At 53.1% G+C, this 18,748-nt stretch overlaps 1 protein-coding gene across 1 annotated transcript in view; it reads right to left on the bottom strand.

The window, feature by feature from the left end:
- GNG7 (G protein subunit gamma 7) overlaps positions 1–18,748 on the bottom strand; it is a 119,455-nt gene that overhangs the window by 100,362 nt on the left and 345 nt on the right. The gene's annotated exons all lie outside the window — the stretch shown is intronic.

Here is an 18,748-nt window from a genome sequence, read left to right as displayed (position 1 = left end):
AACAATGACTCAGCCCCAATGTCCACAGTGCTGAAGGGGTGAGCCCCTGATGGACAGGGAAGGAGTAATAGCTTATCATACACCCAGACCTGTAAGTGCTAACTCTGTAAGAGACCCAAGACATTGGTAAGTACCAAGAACTGCAGACCAGTACATCAACCAGCACAAGCCATCTGAATTACAACATTTTCTTGAAAAGATACATTTGTACATGTACTTGCATATGCAAAGGGAAAAATATTCTAGAAAAAAACCAAACTTTAACAGTTACAACGGTGAGTGGGATTGAGGGGTGGGAGGTTTATTCTTTGTTTTATGCCCTTACATATAATTTGAAATTTTGTTTACCATGAGCACAATTGATAATTCAAAATTACTTCTAACTGGGGATTTGATTATATTAATTATCTAGCCCAAAATGCCAATAGTACCTAGGCTGAGAAACCCAGATGCATGGAAAATATAATTTAGAGACATGACCACTGAAGAAGTAATATGTTAAAGATTATTTCCCCAGAGAAAGGAGGCAGAGAAATGAGAAACATGAAAAAGCTTCATGATTAGGAGGGAAAAACAAAGGCAACCATCAATGCAGACCAATATGTAAGACAGAAAGAACTACAGCTGGGGATAGGAGATGGCATGCAAGTTATGAAATCAAACAAAATGGCAGCTATGGACTCCCCCACAGGAAACATGAGGACAGATTTCAATTCAAGTGCATAGCCCAACCCGTGCTTTAAAGTCTGTTCCAGTGGCACCTGGGCAGCTCAGTCAGTTAAGCGTCTGCCTTCAGCTCAGGTCATGATCCCAGGATTCCGGGATCAAGCCCCACATCAGGCTCCCTTCCCAGCAGGGAGTCTGCTTCTCCTTCCCCCTCTCCCCTGCTGCTTCTGCACACTCTCGATCTCTCTCTCTCAAATAAGTAAAATCTTAAATAAAATAAAGTCTGTTCCATGGAGGTCTCTGGGTGGCTCAGTCAGCAGAACATGAGACTCTTGATCTCAGGGTCATGAATTCAAGCCCCATGCTGGGTGTAGAGATTACTTAAAAATAAAATCTTAAAACAACAACAAAAAAAGTCTGTTCCATGGAAATTGAGTCCATCTGGAGATCGAGTTCTTGTGGAGCTCAGCTCTAGGAATCTGCTTCCCAGTAGGCAGTGGGACAATCACGCGCAGTCAATGAGCAGGCAATCCCACCTGCTACCACACAAAGAAGGAGCCTAGTGCTCCCACAAAAAGCAGGCACCATACAGAACACCTCCACACATAACTTACTAGGTGTTGGCCACAAACTTTCTAGAAAAGTAAACTTGAAGCCTTTAGCTCTCAGCTTTTGGCTTCAGTAAGTAGTTTCTTAATTATAAGGAAAAAACTAGGTATTTTTTCTCTGCCATTTTTACTTAACATTCTATCATTGGCATTTTCTTTTTTTTTTTTTTACCTTTTTTTAAAGATTTTATTTATTTGAGAGAGAGAGAGTACAAATGGGGAGGAGGGGCAGATGGAGAGAGAGAGAAGCAGGCTCTCCCCGCTGAGCAGGGAGCCCGACATGGGGCTCGATCCCATGACCTGAGCCAAAGTCAGACACCTAACTGACTGAGCCACCCACACACCCCAGTGATTGGCATTTTCTAAGTATTCTTTGAAAACAGAATATATGAAAACAAATATATGGCTGCCCATATATTTACATCGAGTTAATATACCATAATTGTTGAACCATCTTCCTTACTATCGGTATTTAGACTGTTCCCAATTTCTGCTTTACAAGTAATGCTAAAGTGAACATCATTATGCCTATCTCTAATTACTTTCTTTTTTTTTTTTAATGTTTTATTTATTTATTCATGAAAGTCAGAGAGAGAGAGAGAGGCAGAGGCAGAGGGAGAAGCAGGCTCCCCGCCTAGCAGGGAGCCCGATGCGGGACTCGATCCCAGAACCCTGGGATCGTGACCCGAGCCGAAGGCAGACGCTTAACCATCTGAGCCACCCAGGCGCCCCTCTAATTACTTTCTTAGTCTACGTTTTTAAAGATGGCATTACGGGATCAGAGAGCATTAAATATTTTTAAGGTTTTTGGGAAAACACACTATTAAGTTATTATTGAGAAAGATTACTCCATTTTATACTATCCCCGTGTCCACACCCTCATCAACACCGGTATTTTTTATTACTCCTCACCTATTGTAAAGGTGAAAAATAGAATCTTCTTTATTTTTCGATAAACTTTTTTACTTTGGAATATGTTTAGATTTGCAGAAGAGTTGTAAAGATAATACAGACAGTTCCTACATCCTTCACCCAGCTTCCCTTAATGTTAAGGACTCATATAACCAAGGTAACATTTGTTACAACCAAGACAACAACATTGCTACATTACTATTAACCAAATCAAATTCAGATTTCACCAGTTTTTCCACTAATGGCCCTTTTCTGTTCTAGGATCCCATCTAGGATACCACACTGCATTTATCACACTTTGTTGTGATAATGTTGTCCCTAATCCTTAGAACAACCTTATAACCTAAGGTCTAACATCTCCATTTTGCTGATAAGATGAGGGTTCAGAGAGGTTAAGTGACTTGCCAAAGTCACACAGCTGGTGAGCAGCACGGCCCAGATGCAGGCCACACCTAAAAGACTCCAGATCCAGGAATACTGGGAGCATGATTCCTTCTCTCATTCCATCCTCACTTCCTTCAAACGTGCAGAGGCTGGTCTCTAATTCCCCACTAACAAACGAGGTGATCCAAGTAAGGTGATATAAGTGGGTAATTAACCCACATGACAGAATTAAGTCATTAATTCTTCCCTTCAAATAGCCACCCTGGGGAACTCTTTCAAAGCAATATGCCATCTCATAATGTTTCTGGATGCACCTTGGGAATCACCTTTGGAGAGAGTAAGAATCTTATACCTGTGACATATGGTCCCACAACTTAGCAATGACATCCCCCCCCCACTCAACCCAAATCGGCCGGCTCCTGTTGACCTCTGGCTGGCTGGAAGGCACTCAGATGGTCCCCCCGTGATCCCCAACTCCTGGTTCTCACGTCTTGTGTTGGCACCTGCCCCTGAATGTGGGCAGGACCTGCGGCTTGCTTCTAACCTCTAGAATATGGCAGCGGCGATGGGATGTCACTTCCATGATTATCTGGCGTGACAAAGTAACTCCCATCGTGCTGACAGACTGTCCCCTTTGCTGCTGTGACGAAGCAGGTTGCCTACCGACCAGCAGCCAAAAAACTGAGATTGGCCTCCAGGTGACAGCCCAGTAGAAACTCAGCCATGCCAGCAGCCACGTGAGAAGGCTCCGAGCTGGATCCTTTCCCAGTTGACACAAGTCGACAGTCCAGGCTGACAGTCTGATTGCAGCCTGACAGACCCTGAACAGAAGACCCAGCTAAGCTGCACCCGGATCCCTGACCCACAGAAACGGGGAGACAATAAACACGTCTCCAGCCGCTAAGTTTGTAGTGATTTGTTATGTAGCTTAGCACATAAATACAGGCTGTTTCCCAAATTCAAATCTACCCTCAAAAGATAAAAATGTGGGGGTGCCTGGGCGGCTCCGTCGGTTGGGTGTCCAACCCGTGATTTTGGCTCAGGTCATGATCTCACAGGTTGTGGGATTGAGCTCCACGTCAGGCTCCGTGCTCAGCGCGAGTCTGCTTGGGATTCTCTCTCCCTCTGCACCTCCCCCCATTCATATGCGCTCACTCTCTCTCTCTCTCTCTCTCTGAAATAAAATCTTTGGGAAAAAAGGATAAAAATCTGAAATTTATCTGAAACCTGCATATTTGTATATCTGAAAATACAAGAGCAGCGTAGCCCACTCCCGGAGGCACTCACAACTGCGCATGTTAGAACTACAAATTCTCCCAAGGTGACTGGTAATGCGGAGGACACCTGCATCGATGTGAAACCTGGGGTGGTGAAGAAGACACAGACCCCCTCAGCTGATGTTCATAACTCAGATTCTTGTGCTCAACAGCACATACCCCATCAGGCGGTTGCTGTACGGAGTTTGAAAGCTGTTCTGTTGTGTACCACCAAAAAGAAAAACTGACTCAGGAAATAACACTATGCATTATATATATATCGTACTATTTTTCTTAAAACGGAACTGCTATAACGCCTCCCCCTCTGGCTGAGACTAGAATAGATAAAATCCAGATTTTTACACACTTGGGATTGGTAATGTTTTAACACATGGAAAATGCTATGGGGTTGCAAACTGCTTTATATTCTTCAAACATATTTCCAACCGTGCCAACCATCCTAACAGTTGGATGTGTTCGTAAATGAACCAAAACAGATCACATTCTTGGGGACAGATGCACCGTGGAAACCAAAGGGTCTCTCTGCTGTAGCCGGGGCGGGGGGCAGTCATTAAACCCCTGAACCATCACAGAAAACGGGAGTGTGGCCTTCGTGAAACACCAGGGCTCAGGGAACCCGAGGAAGGGTGAGGACTCTGGCCACGTTCAGTGTTGCCCAATGAAAACCGGTGACCGCAAAGACCAGGAAATGCTGGCCAGCAAGAAGGAGAGGTTGCTCAGAGGTAAAGAAGCAGGGACCATTACTTCCCGGACTAGGCTGGTTAGACACCAGAAATACCGGAGTGCATGGCCCCTCTCCTGAGGACAGCTCTGAAGGACAGCCGTGACCTAAACTGGTTCCTGTGCACGTCTCGATGTGTACAGAACCACTGGGAAAGCACTTCCCCGGGGTCCTATAGGGCACAAAGACAACACAGGAAAAACACATACTCCTTGCACAGAGTTCTCAATGGGAGAAGCGGGACAGTTCTGCCCCCAGGGGATGTTAGGCCATGTCACGATGAGATGCTCCTGGCATCGAGGGGGTGGGGCCAGGGATGCTGCTCAGCTCCCCCAGCGCCTGGGACGCCTCACAGACAGTGAACTGCCTCGATGTCAGCAGTGCAGGGATGGGGATGGGGGCGACCCTGCTCAGTCTGGCCCTCGTATCTAAAGGGACTCCTCCATCTTTATTACAAAGACAAATCTGTGTCATCACCACAGAGGGAAAAACGGCCGCTTAATTACATTTCCATATGTGCTTCGGAGAGTTTCCCTAGGGAAGATGGCCGGGAACATCACCTGGAGACAGGACTCCGCTGTGCGTCTCCCGAGCAGTCTAAGCCCAGCTGTGAGCTCCGAGTGTCCCTCTGTTAACAGGATATCCCAGAGCACCCCAAAATTTCAAACATGTTTTCTTTGGCTTTGATCCCTTTACAAACAACGAGGGGCGGTCCTGCCCCCAGGAGACACGGTGCTGTGTCTGAGGACAGCCGGGGTGGTCACGCCCTGGGGGCAGGGGGCAACTGGCATTGAGTGGGCGGGGCTTAGGGATGCTGCTTAACCCCCACAATGCCTGAGACCCCCGCAATGTCAACAGTGCCAAGGGGAGGCCCTGGCTCCCAGGCAGCGCGTCTGGAGGAGAAGCACCGGGCGGAGGGTCAGAGTGCACAGTGGCGATCGCACCTGCAAGACAACGAGGCCACCGGAAACCCCGCAGAGCAGATGGCCGACCCACGGCGCTTGCAACGATCTCACCTCGTCACCACCGTGACTCTGAGCTAAGTGTTCTCACTTCCCCATTTACAGGTGAGGGAGCATGGAGGGAGAGCCCCCAGGAAGCTGGCGAGGGCTTCAGATTTGGTTGGGTTTTTCTTCGACACTGCGGTCCCTGTGTACTCATCCTATGACCCGGGGCAGGCTTTACAAGTGCTCGGCTTTCCGACCCGGAGCACTGGGAACAAGGGCACACGCCTGAAACGTGTGAGGCAGCGTCTCTCGCCCCCAGCACCGTGGGCACTCGGGGCCAGATCATTCTCTGGGGTGGGGCCGTCCCGGTTTAAGGGTTAGATCAACAACGACGGCGGCCATGAGGGCGTCTGGCATGGAGGGGGTACTCAGTGAAGGCTTCAGCTCCTTTTAATTTTTCTGGGGGCCGGGGGCGTAGGGGGCCAGGCCCAGCGTGGTGCCCTCCTGACCGGGGCTCAGCCCTGAGCCCTCCGAAGCCTCCGGGTGAGGCACCAGGATTCCCCTTACTGCCTGCCCGAGCGGAGACAGGACGCCACCCTCCACAGAACCCAGCGTGGCCTGCCACTTCCCCACAAACCGTCACTGGGACACCACGAGCCTTCCTGTCCCACCCAGAAATTCCTCACCCTCGGCCACCAGCATCCGACCACCGGGGCCTCTGTGTGGCTGTTCTGGTAGGGTGAGCACCCTTTGGAAAACGGCGTGCCTGGGGTCCAACCCCTTGTGTGCGGCTCTGAGTGCAAAGGGGGTGGGTGGCTGCGGCCGCTCGTGTCTCAGGGCGCACGGCATCCACTGCTGGGCTCGGGCACGGAGGCAGAACAGCGTAATGGAGAAGCCACGGAACGCAACTACCCAGGGATGGCAGGGTTACCAGCCGGTGGGCTGTCCGTTGGGGTTCCTGGCAACCTGGCCACGCTCGGCCCACCTGTGGTGGGGAGTGAGACCACCTCCTTACTCTGCTCCCACAAGGGCCCTGACCTGGGACGGGGGATGAGATCGTGTGCCTGTTTCCCCTTCTGCAACACAGACAGGGGTCCAGCCTGGCGGGGCCACGGCAGCAGGCAGCTCCCTCCGCACTTCACCTCCGACCCCATCGGTTTCGTGGCGGCCCACTGCTAGGAGCCTCAGCTCCCGGAGGGGCCTCTGGTGTCAGGTCCACACCCACCACCACGGAATCCCACCCCCACCTGCAGCCCAGGGCCGCCCAGCCCCTGCCACGCCATCTTCAACAACCAGGGACCGATGGCTTCCCAAGACAGTCCGTCTGGCTCCCCAGCGAGTCCAGCCACTGTGGTTCTGCCCCCACGCCGCCAGGAACGGGTCTGATGCCTGAGGCGGCGGCTGTTAATATTAAACACTCGTAATAACAGTGCGAACAGAACAGCGGCCACCACACCCTCCCAACCCTGCGGACGATCCTGGGGGGTGACTCCTATTCCTTTGTGCCCACGGGGAAACAGAAACAGAGAGAGATTCAAATCACACAGGGAGAATGTCACCCCGGGCTGAGCAGCAATTCCAACCCCGAAGCCTCACTACGCCACAATGCCCTCCACGTTCCGGAAGGTTCCAGAAAGGCCCGTAACTCCCAACCCTTCACCTCTTCCGTACCTTACTCCCCAGGTCCCTCTTCCTCAGCAGTGCCACATCCAAACCTGACTCCCCAGTTCCTCCCAGAGACCCGGGAGCACCTTCCTGCCTCCCAACCTACGCCTCACACGCGGCTGCTGAAGGCCCAGGGCTGGCAAGACCAAAGTCAGGGGCGTGACTGCTCAGCAGCCCCAGACGCAGAGGAATTCACGTCCTCATGCCAGACTCACAAGGACGGGACATAAACGAGAACGTGCCTGCGAGCACGGCTCCACGGGGCTTGACCTAAGGCGGAGGGAGGGGAGGGCCTCTTGGGAAGAAGACAGAGCCATTCTCCACTGCCCTTACCCTGCAATGGTCATGTGTTCTGAAATATGACCACTTAGACCAAGAGGTATTTGGGGGCGGGGGGCTGACAGAGTACACAAAATAGAAAATTTATAATGTTAACCAAAGTATACATTTCAATGGCATCTAGTATATTCATGAAGTTGTGCAACCATCACCTCTAACTAGTTCCAGAACATTCCATCTCCCCAAAAGGAAACCCTGTCCCCATCATTTGTCACCCCCCTTCCCCCCTTCCCTAGCCCCCGGCCCCCACGAGCCCCCTTCCCGTCCGTGGACGTGTCAGCCACGTGGACGCACACCCCTTGTGGCCTTCCGTGTCTGGTCCCCTCCCTGAGCGTCGTGGGCTCGGGGTCCGTCCCCGGGGCCGCGCGTGTGGGTGCCTCACTCCTGCTGGTGGCCGAGGGACGCTCCCATGCGTGGTGGACATGCTGTGTGTGTCCCTTTATCCGTCGATGGACACTTGGGGTCTTTCCACTTGGAGGCTGTTGTGGATCCTGCTGCTGCGAACACGGTGAGCAGGTTTTTTTTTTCGTGGACACGGGTTCTTGTTTCTCTTGGGGGGACACCCAGGAGTGAGACCGCTGGGTCAGAGGGATACCCCACGTTTTACGTTTTTTGAGGAACCGCCTGACCGCCTTCCAGAGCGGCCGCCCCCTTGCGCTCCCCCTGCCCTGGGGGGGCTCCGAGGTCCCCTGTCCTTGACAATACTTGCTAGTGCCCCTTTGTTGGATTCTGGCCGTCCTGGTGCGGTGACGTGCTGTCTCACTATGGTTTTGATTTGCATTTCCCCGAGAGCTAAAGGACACTGAGCATCTTTTCACGTGAGACCAATAATTTTTTAATTTTTAAAAAATTTTTATTTGAGGTAGACTCCCTGCCCAACGTGGGGCTTGAACTCAAGATCCTGAGATCAAGAGTCGCATGCTTCACCGACTGAGTTGGCCCGACACCCTGAGACCCATTATTTTTAATACTAGGAACCAGGTACCCAGGAACCAGCTTCTCACTCTCAATCCCACGGCTTGAAGAAGTGCGGCAGTCCATCCCCGAGACACAAAAATCCTATGCAAAATGCAGGCGGTGCAATTAGGAGGAGCTACGAAGCGGGGGAGCCCCCGGGGCTGGGGTCCTTCCTGGCACGCTCCCCCATCCTGAACCTCAGTGTACGCCTCTGAAGACAGGACCCCAGACGGGCACCTCAGGGAGTTGCTCTTGGGGTCAGCGCAGCCCTGGGTGGGAATCACTGCACGCAACGGGAAGTGAGACAAGAGTGGCCAGCAAGTCACCTTGCCCTGGAGCGGGAGAAAGGGGGAGTGAGCGAGACACCAACCAACAAAAATGGAAGCTCAACGTAAAGAAAACTGGGCCAGGCCCCCTGGCGACTGCAGACAGAGGTGGCTGGGAGTCCAGCAGGTTCAGAGCATCGGGCGCTGGAGAACGGTGGACGTGGCGGGTAGGTGAGAGCAGGGCGAGGCAGAGAGGCGGCCCCACGAGGGGCAGGCTGACGGTGAGCAAGCGGAGTGTGCGAGTGGGCCCAGCGCAGAGGGCATTCCAGGCCAGGGAAACAGGGGCGAGACCCCGGGGGCGCCAGGGAGAAAACTCAGCCGCGCTGAGAAAGCTGCCCCGGCGGCGGGCTGGCGCAGGGCCCTGCCGACCTAGGCCCCAAGGCAGAAACGAGGATGGGGGCGGGGAGCCGACGAATGGGATCAGCCAGAGGAACTCAGATCCTTCCAGAGCCCCCAGGGCTGAGCCGTCAAAGGAGCAGCAAATGGACAAAAGTCCCACCAGGCACAGAAGCACGATCGATAAGTTTAATAATAGGTGATGGGCCCCACGATGCCGCTCCCACGTATCCACCAGCCCTGAAAGCATCTGTCCACACAGAAGCCTCAACACACACGTTCACCGCATCACATTCACAACAACCACAAGGCGGAAGCAAGCCACGTACCCAGCAATGGATGCAGGGATAAAGACAATGCGATGTATTCATTCAATGGAATACTGTTCGGCCAGAAAATATGAACGTTGACGGACCCCGAGCCCACGACGCTCGGGGAGGGAACCAGACACAAAAGGCCGCACGGGGTGTGAGTCCACGTGGGTGACACGTCCAGAACAGGCTCATCCATGGACAGGAAGGGGGAAGGAGGCTCGTGGGGGCGGGGGGCCTGGGGGAGGGCACGGGGAGTTCATGCTTCATGGGAACAGAGCCTCAGTTTGGGGAGATGGAAAGTTCTGGAGACGGATGGTGGGGGTGGTTGTGCTTCACGCCACTGAGCTGTGCACTTAGAGACGTTAAGGGGCGCCTGGCTGGCTCAGTCGGTTAAGTGTCCGGCTCTTGCTTTCAGCTCAGGTCGTGATGTCAGGGGTGTGAGACTGAGCCCTGCGTCGGGCTCCCGGGGGAGTCAGCTTGAGTTTCTCTCCCTCTGACCCTCCCCCTGCCCCCCGCCTGTGTGCTTTCTCTCTCTCTAAAATAAATAAATAAATATTTTTAAAAAGAAAGAAAGAAAGAGTTAAGATGGTGAATTTGATGTTACAGGTACTTTGGGTGGAGATGGGTGCGGAGAGCGGGGTGGGACGCTGGAGCTGCACTGAGCAGAGACGGAGGGAGAAGTAAATGGGGACGATGTCTGGTGCGTGACAGATGCTCGATCTGTGCTGACGGCCACAGCTGACAGGTCCCCTCCCCCTGGAGGCAGGGGGCATGGCAGAGGATGGCTGTACCCGCGGTTGGTGGCAGAGCAGAGGCCAGGCGGCTCCCTGCCCTGGGCGGCTGGACGGGCGGCTGGGGGAACCCCGTCCTTCCTACAGGGTGCCCCCCCCCCGCTGCCCAGCTCCACTTTCAAAGGACACCTGAACACCTCCCCACAAAACTGCCTGCTTTCCAGCAATCCTTGGCTTTCCCCAGACGCCGCATCGACATGTGAACGAAGACTCACGGTGTTCCTTTGGGCCGCAGGCGGGCTGGTCGGGAAGGTAGGAACACCGGCGCTGTGAGGCGGTTTCCAGCCTTGGGCAGCACAGGTCCCAACTCTGCCCCTAGATCTAAAGCTCCCCCTCCTTTTATTAAAACGTAGCACCTACGCAGAGCTGTGACAAATGCTCAGAGCCGGCTTATGCTTGTCTCAGTCACCGGCGGTGGGACCCATTCATGCCCCTCACTGATGCATGGGTCTGGGACAGGTGGGACCCATGTGTCTCAAATCAGAAGGGAGAGGGTTCTCCCCAGCACCCTGCAGTGTCCATGGCCACGGCATGTGAGACAATGACTTCCCAACTCCCCCAGATTATCTCCAGCTCAGCCGGCACTGGCTATGGCGGAGCCAGGAGAGAGTTTACACCAGGCCGTGAAGACGGACCGCAGAGCTGACAGGACAGAGGACGGGGAATCCAGCATGGGAGAGCGAGGGGTCCCGGGCCCGGGGTTCCCCAGCACAAGGAAGGAAGGGTGGAAGGACATGCATCCAGGCCTCTGAGAACCTGGCAGGTGGGCAAACACGACCTGTGACTGGTGACCAAGGTCAACACCATCAGTGACGCCATGTGGGTGTCAGGGACCCCTGGTGTGATGTGCCAAGAGGGGTCCTCAGCACTGTGTGTCCTGCCCCCAAACCCATAACCCTGGTCTGATCACAAGGAAACATCAGGCAAACCCAGATTGGGGGTCGTTGTGCAAAATTCCTAACCGGGCGTCCGGTTAGGTCAGAGAGGCTGTCAGCCCAGAGGGCGTAACGCCACGTGGGGTCCTGGGGCAGAGAAGGGCGTTAGAGGAAAAGTGGTGAAATCCAGACAAGGCGTGGCTTTGGCTAATAGCAACGCGCGCGGGTTAACTTCCGAGGGCAGCACGAACTCAGGGGCAATACTGGGCGTTTGGTAGCACAGCAGTCACAAGGGGAACCTGGGGACCCTCCACACTGCCTTCGAGACTTTTCTTACACCTAAAATCAGCCCAGAGGCAAAATGCTATTGAAGGAAAAAAACAAGTCTCAGAACTCAGCGCACCATCTCTCTCAGAGGCCCCCTTGGACACTTACCTTACCCCAGGCCCCACTTCTCAGCTAGGGCACTGGAAGCTGCGAGGGGAGGGGACTGGGCCAATGCGGGAACGAGACGCAGAGGCAAGGCTGGGACCAAGGTCCCCTGTCCTCCTGAGCCCCAAACACCCACACACAGGAGTCTGAGGCTTGTGAACGCTGTGGGCCTGCTTTTGTCTCCTTTACACAGAGCTGAGGGGCCCCTGGAACCCTTCAGTGAGACACAGAGACAGAGGGAGAGAGAAGAAGGACGGGGCGCCAATCTGTTCCTTAAACAACAAGGAATGTCCGGCCCACCCACAAAGCCCCCCAGCCCCATTTCCTCCCATTGGCCTCTTGCTGCCAATTGAAACAACCATGCATTCCCAAAGCGGCAGTCTGCCAAGAGACAAAAGGAAAAAAAAAAAGCAAAACAAACCTTCCGTTTCTCACCCTGGCCTCAAATATTTAAAATTCAGCCTACCTGAAGAATGAGTGCTTGTCAGTGCTCAGCCTAAAGACAGAGGCGTTTCTAAGTTCAGAGGGTGTGGAACAGAGACTCGTCCTTGGCTCCAGACGACAAAATTCACTGTGACCCGGCTGGGTTTTCAAACCTGGCTCCGGGCAAACTGTCACTCCTGGACATCATTCTAAAAAAACCGCCCATTGGCTGACGTCAAAATTGTCCATCTGACTATGTGTTTGGAAGACCACTGCTTCATTGTGGGCTGTTTTATTTTTATTTACTCGATATCCTTTCTCGGTTTATAGCTAAAAGCCATGAGCATGAGACATTTATGTGCAGTTTTATGTTCGTGCGTCTTTAAGTAACGTGATAATAAACATAACTGGCATTTTAAAATGGGATCTATTTGGAGCCATGGTTCATCAAATCTAAGATGCCATTATTTCTAAGATTGGCTGTTACGTCTCGTGACTCTAAAGAAAATAAATAATCAGTCTCACTAAGTATGGCATGCTGTTATGGGGAAAAAAATCATCCTACGCGTCTGTCCCCAAATCATTAACCTCTGCTCAACCAGGAGGCTATGGGGGTAGGAGCTCCCAGCAAGACAACATCAGAGACTACTCTCTGGAGCGAAGCATCACTTGCTCTCCCGAGACCGGAGCTAAAACGAACGGATAAAGCTGAAGTATGAGACCCCGAGTTCAAGTCCCAGCACTGCCACGAACGCATGAAACCAGGCCTGTCTCCTCATCTGTAAATCCCGCCATTAGACTAGCAGGTTGACCCACTTTTTCTGTAGGGGCCAGAGAACTGGTACTTTTGGCTTTGAGACAAGCTACCGGTCTCCTGTGTTGTAGCCTGAAGGCCAATGTAGGCAACATGTCAACGAATGCGAGTGGCTCTGTGACAATAAAACTTTATTGGTGGACAGTGAAACTTGAATTCTATATAATTTTCTTATGTCATGATATATTACGCTTCCTTTGATTTTTTTTTTTTTTTTGAAACCACTTCAAATGTAAAAACCATTCTCAGCCCAAGGGCCACATAAAAACAGACGATGATCTGGATTTGGCCCGAGCACCATGGTTTGCCATCCCCTGGACTAGACAGTCTAGGGGGCTCTTCTGGAACTGACTTTCTAAGACTTTCAATCCACATTCTCAACCAGCAGATACTTTAGTAGCTCTAAAAACCACCCACAACATGTCCAAATGCTCAGCTACACTCATATACCTTTAGAGGTCTTAGTTCCTCCTAAAATTTCCCCTAGTCACTTCCTGCACCTGTGATGTCCAGTATGTGGCCCTGAGCACCTGAAATGGGGCTCATCCTGAGACGTCAAAATCTGTAGGTGCAAACTACATACCAGATTTTGAAGACTTCATACAAAAGAAAGGAAAATAGCTCATTCATACCTTCTTCACGTTGATGACATGTTGAAATGTCAGTATTTGGATATAAGGGGTTATGTAAAGTGTGTCATTAAAATTAGTTTCACCTATTTTGCTTTTTTGAATGTGGCCAGTCGAACGTTTACAATTACATAAGAGGTTCGAATCTTGTTTCTATTCAACAATACAGTTGCTTGGAGTGGAGAACATGGAAGAATAATTCATAGAAAACTCCATAGCCTACAGAGTTACATCTTTCCCAAAAGGCACTCGAGGTTACTAAGCTATTCTTATCACTTTGCCCATGAAGGCAAAATAGTGGAGTTGTGGGGGATGAATCGGTGGAGAACAGAGGACTTTTTAGGGCAGTGAAACTACTCTGTGCGATACCATAATAGAGGATGCGGGACTTTATCCATTTGCCCAAACCCACGGTACAACACCAGCGGTGAGTCTGAATGTCACCCATGGACCCTGGGTGATCATGACGTGTCTGTGTAGGTTCACTGACTCTAACAAATGTCCCACTCTCATGGGGACGCTGATAATGTGGGAACCTGGGCAGGGGGGACAGGGTGGTATGTGGGAAATCCCTCTGCTCAATTTTGTTATGAACCTAAAACTGTTCTAAAAAACAGTCTATGAAAAGAAAAACCAAACATACCTTTTTACTTTAATGTAACCATGGATTCATAAAATCTTATTAGAAATAGTTCAGCCCAGTGTTTCCCAACCAGGGGTGATTCTGCCCCCAGGGGACACTGGGCAGTGTCTGGGGACACCTGTCTTTGTCACGACTGGGGGGTGCTCCTGGCATTGAGGGGGTGGGGTGGGGTCACAGATGCTGCTCAGCCCCCAACAGTGCCCAGGACGGCCCCATAGGGAAGGCACCTGACCCAAATGTCAGCAGTGCCGAGGGGGAGACCCTGAGTGAAATGACGTGGAAGATTCGGCCCTGCCTCGGGGCTCGCACAAGGGGGGCGCACCCCCGCCTGTCTCCGGGCAAACCTGTCAGTGCGAAGCTTGTCTCTGGCCCGTCCTACACACAGGACCCCCGCCTCTCCACCCACACAAGGCTTCCTTTCTCGCAGCATCTGCGGAGCTCATGGGATACACAGGCCTGGGCCCGAATCCACCATCCCAGGGACCCCCACTCAGAGAGCCAGGTCGGGGACAGAATGGCCCTGGGTCCCCCGTCTCCACGCTTCCCCACGCATGCACACAAGCATCTCATTCACGTGGTACTCCCGGCGCCTGGCACCAGCTCTGATGCTTAAAATAGGCACACAAGCAGCCTTTGTTGGGGAGAGGCAGGAAGGAAGGCAGGCAGGCAGGCTTCAGACAAAGGGGACAGCAAACCGCACCATCCCGGAAAGGGGGCCTGTGCTGAGCGGGTGGCAGGGAGGGGCAGCAGGGGCGGGTTTCTGCAGGCAAAGTGAAGGTCACTGTGGAAAGGTGAGGTAGGGCCAACGTCCGTGGTGCCACCAAGGCTGCATGAGGCATTTCGATCTTGCCAAGTGGGTGATGAGTTGGTAGACGTGGCAGGGAAATGACGATACATCTAGGCCTTAGAGAGCAGATTCTGGCCGTGCGGAGCCGCCCACCTGAGCGGGCCACGAGGCCAACCCACCAGCTAGGATGCATGGCGCCGGAGACCGAGAAGCACTTAAGTGGAAAAGAGAGACGCAGAACCCGGAGGGCTGACCCTGGGCCACCCCCAAGCTTTGGCTCAACAGGCCACCAAGTGTCAGGAAAAAGCCACTTAAATAGCAGCTTGATTGTTCACTGCCAAAACATGGGGGCAGCCCAGATGTCCACAGTCAGGTGAAGGGAGAAACAAAGCGTGTCCGTCCACAGGTGGAATATTACTCACCCATGAACAGGAGCGAGGTGCCGACACGCGGCCCCCAGGGACCGACCCCAAGCCCACGACGCTCAGGGAGGGAACCAGACACGGAAGGCCACGCGGGGTGTGAGTCCATGTGGGTGACACGTCCAGAACAGGCTCATCCGCGGACGGGAAGGGGGCTCATGGGGGCCGGGGGGGGGGGACAGGGAGTGATGGTTAATGGTTATAGGGATCTTATGTGAGTGATGAAAGGCTCTAAAGGTTTATGGGGATGGTTGCACAGCTCCATAAACTTCCCCCAAAACTAAACTCTCTCCTTAAAATGCCTGAGTTTTATGACATGGAAATTGTACCTCAATTGAAAAAATGAAAAGCAGTAAGATCTTCCCCTTGGCAAAGTTCTCAAGGAAAACAATAGCCGTTTCTGGAAGAGTCTCAGAGCTGCCCGAAGCCCCGCCACGTGCCAGCTGGCAGGGCGGACGAGGAGGAGGATAGAGGCCATTCCCCCCCCGGCCCCCGGGGACAAGTCACTCCACCTTTTCAGCCCCCCCAGCTGGTCTCCAAGGTGTGCTGGGCAACATATGCCATGCCTTTCCTCTAGACCCTGAGGAGAAAGAGGCCAGGCCAAAGGGTAGCATGAGAAAGAAGCAATGAAAAGCCAGGTCCGGAACTGTGGAAAAGAACAGCAGGAAGTGGAGGGAGGTTCCTTGGAGTGCAGAGGCCAGCCTTAAAGGAGCCGGGCATGCGGCGGACGCGAGAGAACCTTCCCCGAACAGAGATCCAGGCGGGCAGTCACCTGCCGGCCGCTACTGCGGGGTGGGGGGGAGGTGGGGGGGGCGGGGCACAAAGGAGGGCGGTGGGGGGCAGGTAACTCTATATCGATACCCAGCAATTGTGCAACTGTCCTGGTAAACGTCCTCTCTAGAAAGCTCCAGAAACTTCCAGAGTCACGGAGGCCACGCACAACGGCCTTTTTGTAGGAAACTACAAAGGGCTTCAAGCATAGGAATGACCCAGTAAATGCCATTTTAAAGACTGTTCTTTAAAAATGCAAATGCGAAAATCTGTAACAACACCTTGAACGGAAGAAGAAGCTTCTTACTCTACTACATGGTGTACAAAAATAACGCGTCCATTCAGGAAACATGAAGCTGAGTCTGTGTGTTGGGTAATTCATATTGCATCGTCCTTCCCTTCAAACCATAGGGCCCCACGCTTTATGAAGCACCGAACAAGAGCAGAAAACAATGAAATCAATCACAGGATACTTTCAAAGTAAGACCAAGAATCACCCACAGAACCCCGGCATCTCTGCAAGCCGCACGTGCTAGGTTAAAAACAGAGAAACAAATCCAAAACTTCGGCATCTTCCAATGCTTGCGACTTAGCAATTCATCCCGTGGGTGAGATCCCTGTGATGCATGTTCAGAAGCCACACAGAAGACCAACCGAGAAAGAAGCCAGCATTGCTAAAATCCTCTAAACACGTTTTTCCTCTCAAAATGAGAGCACTAGATGACTTACAAAGCAACCCCAAATCTGAATGGCCGAATTTCCTAAGGATCAAAGGTGAGATGTGGTCTTCAAAGGGGGAAAATAACCTCGTTTTGCCTAAAACAGGGCGTCTCCACTGGGGTGACTCTGCACCTAGGAGGCACTGGACAGTGTCTGCGGACAGCTCTGGCCATCACAACTTACGGTTGGCACCCCACAGTGACCCACCCTGAGGGCAGCGGTGCCAAGCGGAGAGACCCGGGTCCATCATATGAGCTCCAGTTGTCGAGTTCATATATTTAAAGAGCATATACTTGCAGTCCAGTGGTCCCCTTTGGGGTACACATTGGAATGGCTCCTGGGGGGTACACCTAAATCAGAATGACCCATGCAACCTTCTCTTAAGCAGATGTGCCTGTTTCTGGACAAACCTTCAGAATCTCCTGGTCACGGACGCTTCTTCCTTTTTTGTTTTTTTTCCCTCACTTTTAATGATATGGACTTTTTTCCCCCCCAGAGATTCTTTTTTAAAGCTCCAGGGCTGATCTCATGTGCTCCCCTCCCCTCTGTGACAACCCAGTAATTCTACCCACCCACCTTCCCCCCTCCCAAAAAAAACCCTTAATTTAGAACATTATTATCAACGTCTCACGTCCCCTCGCCATGTGCCAGGGGCGTGCTAGGTGCGTGCATTCCCTCATCTGACCCCCCAGCAGTCCTGTGAGGTGCCTGCTACAGCTTTCTTATTCCCATTTCGTGGAGAAGCAAAGTAAACTCCCAGAGGCCCCGCGGCCCCGCCAGCAGCTGGAGCCCAGGGTGGGACACAGGCCCGCCATCCAGAGCCCATTTCCGCAAGACCTCAGCATCCGACTGAACAAGTTTGTGAACTTGGCGTCGCTGCATCCCGGACACCTAGCAACAATCGAAGCCTCTGAGCTGCTGTTCATCACGCCTGTCTTCTCCCGCCCACCTTCCAGCCCCTAGCAACCCCCGCTCCCCAGGAAAAACAAAGTGCCACCCACATCCCTCAGTACCATCGTCCCCAAAACTCCCACCTTGGTTCCTCATTCCTGAGCCCAAAAATACCTGAAAAATTCAGTCACCGCCACGAAACCTTTCTGCTTATACCTTACATCCTAGAAGCTGACCTCCCAAAGTAGATTGGACTCCCATCTCTCCTCCAGCTCACGGTCACCCAGGGGTTTCTGCCTACCCTCCTCCTACACCAAATGATTAGCCCTCCGAAAGTACGGGGCGAGTGGCCTCCACAATCCTTGTAACTGACTTCTAACCAAGACCTCCCATTTCCTCCTGTCTAGTCGACCTCCCCCCAAAGACACCAGCACCAGGTTTCACAGCCTGCCATCACTGGGCCCCCAGGGCCCTTAGACCCCTGCTGAAAGTGGCCTGGCCCTCCCCTCACTGTGCCCCTTTTCTCTGCTCGCCCTCCCGGGAGACTCCTCAATCACTCCTCCCTCGGTCCCCAGCTCCACCCCTGGCTGCACTCCTCTGTCTCCTCCCTCCTGCCTGCGACCCCCGACTCCCAATGCAGCCCCCTCCCCAGCTAACCTCCACTTTCAACTCCACTCCCAGCCCCTCCTCAAATTACCTCCACCTTCAACTCAAGCACAATCCCCTCTCCCCGTCAACCCCCAACTCAAGCCCCACCCTTCCCCTGCCGACCTCCACCCCAGTTTGAGCCCCGACCCTCAACCACAGCCCCAGCCCCTTCTTCACTGACTTCGACCCCCAACTCCAGTCGGGATCCCCGGCCCTGGCCCCTTCCTCACTGACCGCGACCCCCAGCTCTAGACCAGACCCGGCCCCAGCCCCTTCCTCACTGACCACGACCCGCAACTCCGGGGGCTCCCCCCCGCCCCATCCCTTTCCTCATTAACCGCGACCCCCAACGCCCGGGGAACCCGGGCCACAGCCCCTTCCTCATTGACCGTGACCCCCAACTCTGGACCGACCCCCGGCCCCAGCCCCTTCCTCACTGACCGCGACCCC

The sequence above is a fragment of the Neomonachus schauinslandi genome, chromosome 1, assembly GCF_002201575.2.
Source record: "Neomonachus schauinslandi chromosome 1, ASM220157v2, whole genome shotgun sequence".
Classification (NCBI taxonomy): Eukaryota; Metazoa; Chordata; class Mammalia; order Carnivora; family Phocidae; genus Neomonachus; species Neomonachus schauinslandi.
This window is presented reverse-complemented; position numbering and strand designations above follow the sequence as displayed.